Here is a 7236-nt window from a genome sequence, read left to right on the forward strand (position 1 = left end):
GCACGATTGACAATTCACTCATCACAAGCAGGATAGAGTACTCTCATTCCTCAAATCATTGATTGAGCAGACCAAGGGGAAATCTTCTACTCCTAGATGCCTAATTGCTTAGGCTGTCTCCAGCAAGGCCGTGCATACACTGTATGCGTACTATTTTACACTGTAGCAATACTGTTTACAGAGTGGAGTTTGAAATGAGGATGGGAATGGGGAGGCTTGTTGGAGACAGCCTTAGTTCTGCTAACCACTGGGAACCTTCCAGCTCAACTCTCACTCACAGAGTCACAGTGAGACGCATAATTAATTTATACTAGCACTGGAACATCAAGTTCATGCAAAATTCAGGACCTTTCAAGAATGACATCAACCTGCCTGCCGTGGATAGTGAACCTGTGTTCTGTTGCAGAGTACAAACCACAATCACAACATATCATACAGTAATAGGCTTCTGCTAAAACACACAACAGTTGAAGCTGCCAGAATCTCCTAAACATCCTATGCTATGCACAAGTAATTTTATCCACACCCCAGTCTCCTAGCCGAAATTTCCAATTGGTTTTCTTCATCCTCATTGTCGTCCATCACTATCAGGTGCTTGTCTAACGTAGCACCTTGCTGCACCATGTTCATACTCAGCTTGCCATCCTTACTGTCTTGCACGGCAGATGAAGTTGCTCTCCTACTGCAGAAGCAAGCGAACATTACAGACAACCAGACGCAGCATACAAATAAGGCTGATCAATTTACCGACCAGCGCTCTGCAATTTTACCAATGCCATTTTGGTGTGATCCGTTTTTATCTTGTTCAGTTTCACCACCGCATTGCTCATTGACATCCTTTGTTCAGGCGAGTCGCTCGAGCAGAGCAAGCCCATCTCAAATATTGGCAGAAGAGAATCATTCAGGTCGCATATAGAAGAAGCAGCTTCCTGCAGGAGCTGCTCGTCCAGAACAGAGGCAAGTTCAGATCGAAATGCTTGCTGAACCCACTGCCTGATGCCCAGTTCTCCATCAAACATCGGATCGGTGGGTCTCTTCCCAGTGAAGACTTCAAGGAGCATGATTCCGTAGCTGAACACGTCACTCTTGCGTGATGCCTTTCCAAGAGATCCATACTCTGTTTGAGAGATTCACAAAACAGAGACCTAGCATGGTTGATCAACACAATAAACAGATTTTAAACTAGGATTAGCAAGAGTACAAAATGCTCCCGTACCTGGTGCCATGTACCCAAGTGTTCCAGGCATGGTTGCAGTGATCATGGAACTGTCATCACCCAATAGCAACTTTGCGATACCAAAGTCTGCTACATGCGCCGTCATGTCGTCGTCAAATAGCACGTTGGTAGGCTTCAAGTCACAGTGCAGGACCACCTCATGGTGCTCATGGTGTAGATACTCCATCGCCATCGCCACATCCAGCATGATATCGAGCCTCTTGAGGAGCCCCAAGTGCCTTCTGCCTTTAGCATGAAGGAGCGTATCAAGGTTTCCATTGGGCATGTACTCAAGCACCAATATTCTGAGATCCAGGTTAGAGCAGGTGTTTAGAATCTTTATCACATTCCGGTGTCGAGCCATGTGAAGCACACGGCACTCGGCATCGAAACTTCTAATTGCTTGTTCCAGCTGCATGTCTAGAACTTTTACTGCAACCACCAAACCGGTGCTCAGTTGGCCCTTGAAAACTTTTCCAAAGCTCCCAGTCCCCAAAAGGTTATTGTCACTAAAATTATCGGTGGCGCGAACAAGATCATGGTAGGAGAGTAAGCTACGGTTCATGAGATCACTTGGGCCAGCAGCAGAGGCATGGATTTGTCTCTTGTTTTTAAGTTTCCTTTTGATCACTAGGTAAACACAGAAAACAATAGAACCTAATGCTATGGTAGCAGCAGGGAGCACCACATAGGCCAGCATTCCCAATCAATGATGTCAAGGTGATGTTTGAGAAAACGCCTCCCTCTGGTATCTTGCCATCCAGCTTATTGAAGGAGAGATTCAAGGTTGTCAAGGAGGTGAAATTAGCAAGGAACTTGGGAATGCTACCGGAGAGATTGTTGGAGGAGAGATTGAGTGATGCTAAGTTGGTCAGCTCTTGAAACGATTCTGGTATCGTGCCCTCAAATGAGTTGTGTGATAAATCTAGCTGAGCCAGCATCCTGAGCTTTCCGAATGAATCAGGAATATTTCCAATCAAAATGTTGGAATTTATTTCAATAACGTACGCTATTTTTAGCCCACTAACATCAGCCGGTAGCGCACCAGAAAAATAATTGTTAGAAAGGTATACATCGACAAGTTTATCCAGGTGGAATAAGCTAGCCGGTATTGTTGAGCTCAAGTTGTTGTTGAACACAGTCAATGTTTCTAGCTTAGTAAGATTACCAATGCTATCGGGTATAGAGCCAAACAATTTGTTTCCATGGAGATGCAGCCTCTCTAAGCTTCTCATCATACCAATTTGTGTTGGTATAGGGCCTGATATGTCATTGTATGAGACATCAAGGTACACAAGATTCTGCATCGATGTGATCCATTCTGGTATTGGTTCCGTGAGTAGGTTGTTGCGAAGATCAAACACGTCAAGACTACTTAAGTTTGCCAAGGTTGATGGAAGCACACCTGTTATCTTGTTGTAGCCTCCATGAAACTCACGTAACTTTGTAGACAGGTTTCCCACATGGCCAGGGAGTTCCCCAGTGAAAGAATTAGAAAATATGCCAAGCACCTGGAGTTGTCTGCAATTGGAAAGGGAGGACAGGAATCCAAGGGTTCCGTTTAAATTATTATATGACAGTTCAAACTTGATCAAACCTGGGATGTTCCCAAGTGTGTCTGGGACTGATCCAGACAACTGATTTACTTGCAGATTTAGGTCATATAGCTTAGATAAATTTGTAAGACTGGCTGGTATTTGACCTGCTAGCTGGTTGGACCCGAGCTGCAGTTGCGAGAGTTCTTGCATTAAGCCTAATTCAGTTGGAATCTCTCCGGTCAGGTTGCAGAAAGAGAGGCCTAGTCGAGTAAGACTAGTGAGATTGCCAAGGACTGCTGGGATAGGTCCAGCAAGGTGATTATTACCCAAGGTAATACCTGTGAGTTGTGGCAGTTGACCCAACCAAGCTGGCACAGTATCAACAAAAGAATTGAAGGCCAAAGAGAGAACTCGCAGGTGCCGGCATGCTGAAAGCGCCAGCGGTATCCGACCTGCAAAGTTGTTCTTAGGCAAGTACAACTCCTGCAACTCCGGCAGGCTAAAACTTCGATTGCCAGGAACTGACCCCGTTAGATTGTTCTGTCCGAGTGACATGACCTGAAGCAGTGACATGTTGAACAAGGTCGCTGGTACTGAGCCGGAGAGCTGGTTGAGTTGCAGATCCAAGTACACTAGCCGGGGCAGGGAGCCCACGCCATTTGGTATCAGACCTGATAGCTTGTTGTTTCCAAGGAGGATGTACCTCAGGAAAGGCGTGCTATTGAATAGATGTGGCGGTATCTGGCCACTCAGCTCGTTATCATTCAGAGCAAGGGTCTGAAGATTGGGCAGGTCCTGCAGCAGCTCCGGCAAGATCTGCTCGGAGAGGGTGTTGTAACCAAGGTTGAGAAGGCTCAGCTGCGAGAGATTGCCCAAGGTGCCAGGAATTGCGCCCGAGAGGTGATTATCGGAGAGGCTTAGTTTCCTAAGCCGGTGTAGCCTACCAAGACCGGCCGGGATGGTGCCGGAGAGGCTGGTGTTCGTGAGGTCGAGCACGGTGAGGAAAGAGAGGTTACCGAGACCCGGGTCGAGCTCTCCCCGGAGGGGCACGCCTGGCAGCGACAGGGCGGCGACGCGCTGCCGGCGGCGGCTGCACGAGACGCCGACCCAGCGGCAGAAGGACACGTTGGCCGTCCAGCTTCTGGCGAGGACGCCGAGAGGGTCGGAGAGCCGGGCCTTGAAAGCCAGCAGCGCGGCGAGGTCGGTGCCGGCGCCGCTGCCGTTGAGGTTGGGGGTCGGGCTTGGGCGGCCTGGGGAGGACGAAGAAGCAGAAGCGAAACCGGTAGATAGAACTGGATCCGAGATGGCCAACAATATTACCAGCACGAAGAACGAGCTGCCTGCAGCGGCCATTGGAGAGCGTCTGGCCTGTTGGTGGTGTGGTCTCTTCAGCGACGAGACGCACAAAGAAAATGCAAACAGAGAGTGTGTTGGGGTGTTTTGTAGGAAAGTAGCCTGACTATATTATTTTTTCCTAGTTAATTTCCAAATGTTGGGCGTGTTTAGCTAATATGTTGACTAATTACCCATTGCCGGCCAGAGGCAAGACTTATTGTAGCGTGGTAGTGCTTGCTGACACGAGCTGCCTGCAGGGGCCATTGGAGAGCATCTGGCCTGTTGCCCTGTTGGTGGTGGTCTCTTCTTCGACGAGACGAAAAAATTGGAGTATTAGGACCGCAAACATTGATTGGCACATAAAAAATGCAAACAGAGAGTCAGAGAGTGTGTTGGTGTTTTGCAGAAAAGTAGCCTGACTATACTAAGGTTCTATTTAGATGTTGAAAAGTTGTTGATTTTGGTACTGTAGCACATTTCGTTGTTATTTGACAAATAATGTCCAATTATAGACTGATTAGACTTAAAAGATTCATCTCGTGCTAATCAATTAGACTATGTAATTAATTATTTTTTCAACTATATTTAATACTCCATGCATGTGTCCGAACATTCGATATGACGGGTATTTTAGAAAAAATTTTTGGAACTAAACAGGGCCTAATTTTTCCTAGTTTATTTCCAAATGTTGGAATTTGTCTGGGCGTGTTTGGCTAACATGTTGGCTAATTACCCATTGCCGGCCAGAGGCAAAGACTTGTTCTGGCACGGTAGTGCTTGCTGGCACCTGGCTACTCGTAATGCCACTAGGTTTGTATCGAGATGGACGTGCCCGTACTAAAATTCAAGGTCAGTCAAGCTCCCCTTTTGAAAGCTTTATGCTGGTTGGTAGACTAGCCCATCCCCAAAGATCTCTCTTTACAAACCACCCAAGCTTGACCAATGCACATTTAATCCATATATAGGTTAAACTTTAGACTATGTTACATCAAAGAGAATCTTAGTATTTATAATTATTAAATGATGGTTAATTACAAAACTAACTACATAACTCCTGAGCTAAACTGCAAGATGAATCTAATGAGGTATATTAATTCATAATTAGCGGATGGTTACTGTTGTACTAATGTAGCAAATTATGGATTCATTTGGCTCATTAGATTCATCTCGCGAATTAGTACGCATATGTGAAAAAAAATTATAAACAGATTTTGTTTGATACTTCAAAATAGTAAGATTTCTTTGGATGTGTTAGGGACTAAAAAAAAGTCTCTAGAAACAAACAGGATCTGCGAATATGAAAGCCCATGGTGAAGCTAGAAGGGCGAGATGTCCACGTCACAATTAATACCATATATTCAATCAAGTGTGAACCTATGGATTCAACTTTGTTACCACGTTAAGCTGCTCAAGCACCGATGCCTCTCCGCGGTGAATCTTTCTGTATAGACAACTAACTTCCAAGAAGTTTAGACTTATAAGGCTAGTCTCAATGGAAGTTTCGTATAGGATTTTATGACATTAAATACTGTCATTTTTGTTGACATGACAAGAGAGAGAAGGATGAAGTTTCATGAGATGTGAGGAGAGTTTTATCACCAAGAAACTCATCTGACACAGTTATCTAATTCTCAGTTTAGGTAACTGTGCTCATGAAACTTCCACTAAGACTGATCTAAACAACTTATGGACATGCTCAAGTCCACCCAGCTTCCCGATGGGTTTTGGAATTCCAGCCGCCGGAACAAACACAAAGTATTTTGCTGGCTCCTACTTAAATATAGAATGAGCATGAGAAATATCTTCCGGCGAAAATCAATGGTTCTAGACTCGTATGATTGTGCCCTATGCAATGCTTCGGTCGAAGAAACTGCAAAACATCTCTTCTTTAAATGCCCATTTTCAGAATGCTGCTGGGATCTCCTACACATACAAATTCCTCTCAAACTTCAATTCTTGAGACATTGGAAATTCTAAAAGATGGGTTACATACACACCGTTTCATGAGCATAATCATCCTCCTCTGCTGCCTGCTGGTCAATTTGGACAACCAGAAATAGACTCATTTTTAAGGACACCAACCACAGTGGATGGTTGCCGTTTTCACTTTCAAGAAGGAACTTGACCTGCTTCAGCATCGAGTGAAGAATAAACTCAAACAGCACCTTGAAGAATGGTTGACCCGTTATGCATAGATTGTGTTCTGTTTTTTACTTTCCTTTGTCCCCTTGAGTTTTCCTGGACTTTGCAGTTACTTTTAATATATAACCAGTAGGGGCTAAACACTCCTCCTGTTTCATCAAAAATAACCACTAAGACTTTATTGTCACATTTGTGTTGCTGTGAATGTAAACTATGTATCGTTGCTGTGAACGTCTACAGTCCAGCTCCGGCCGATCTTCTACCAGAGAAGTTACGAATGCCTGTGTCTGTGATGTATCGTTGGGACGTCTGGCAGTGTAGGCCGGTGTTTAGGTTCTTGCATATTGGAGGGCAAGTTGTTCTGGCCTTTCGTTGTATCCCTAGACTGTGAGTAGTTCTTTAAGTTATTTTCGTCCAGCGTGACAGTCTGTCAATCCTAGAAGTTGTTGGTGCTACTTGCACATGTAATTCTCTTTCTCCTTATGCCGGCTTGCTCTGGATCTTTCAAAAAAAGAAAGACGGGCCTTGACACTATTAATTTTTTTTTGGTGAATACGCTGGTGACAATCCATATTGTCCGGGGCTTGATCTCTCTTTCTACCACTTGCCAACTCGGCCTGTTGAAAAACAATTTGCGATATTATTCCTATGCTCATAGAGTCACAGTGCAAATTATGATTTACTAGCAAACATGCTCGTGCGTTGCAACAGGACGTACAATTTATTATGCGGTGGTCGTACTAAAGGCGGCATGCTTGTGTAGACAAGCTATATATGTACATGTGGCATCATATGCATGCCATACATGTATACGTGAACTCTTGGCCAGCTATTTTTTTTTGAAGGTCACCGGGAGGGGAGAGAATCCCCCGCCTGAATTTTCATTTCATCCGGCCCTGAAGTGGCCCATCAGAATGTTTCAATACATTTTACAACAAGTTCATTTGGTGTTACTCCTAGCCAGCTATGATATATGCACAGAGCCTTGCCCCTTGCTTGCCACAG

General features: G+C 44.9%; 1 pseudogene; it reads right to left on the reverse strand.

Moving 5' to 3' along the window:
* Positions 1 to 349: 349 nt before the first annotated feature.
* On the reverse strand, positions 350 to 4161 carry LOC120643746 (annotated as a pseudogene).
* Between the last annotated feature and the right edge of the window lie 3075 nt (positions 4162 to 7236).

This window comes from Panicum virgatum, chromosome 8K, assembly GCF_016808335.1.
Source record: "Panicum virgatum strain AP13 chromosome 8K, P.virgatum_v5, whole genome shotgun sequence".
NCBI classification, from domain to species: Eukaryota; Viridiplantae; Streptophyta; class Magnoliopsida; order Poales; family Poaceae; genus Panicum; species Panicum virgatum.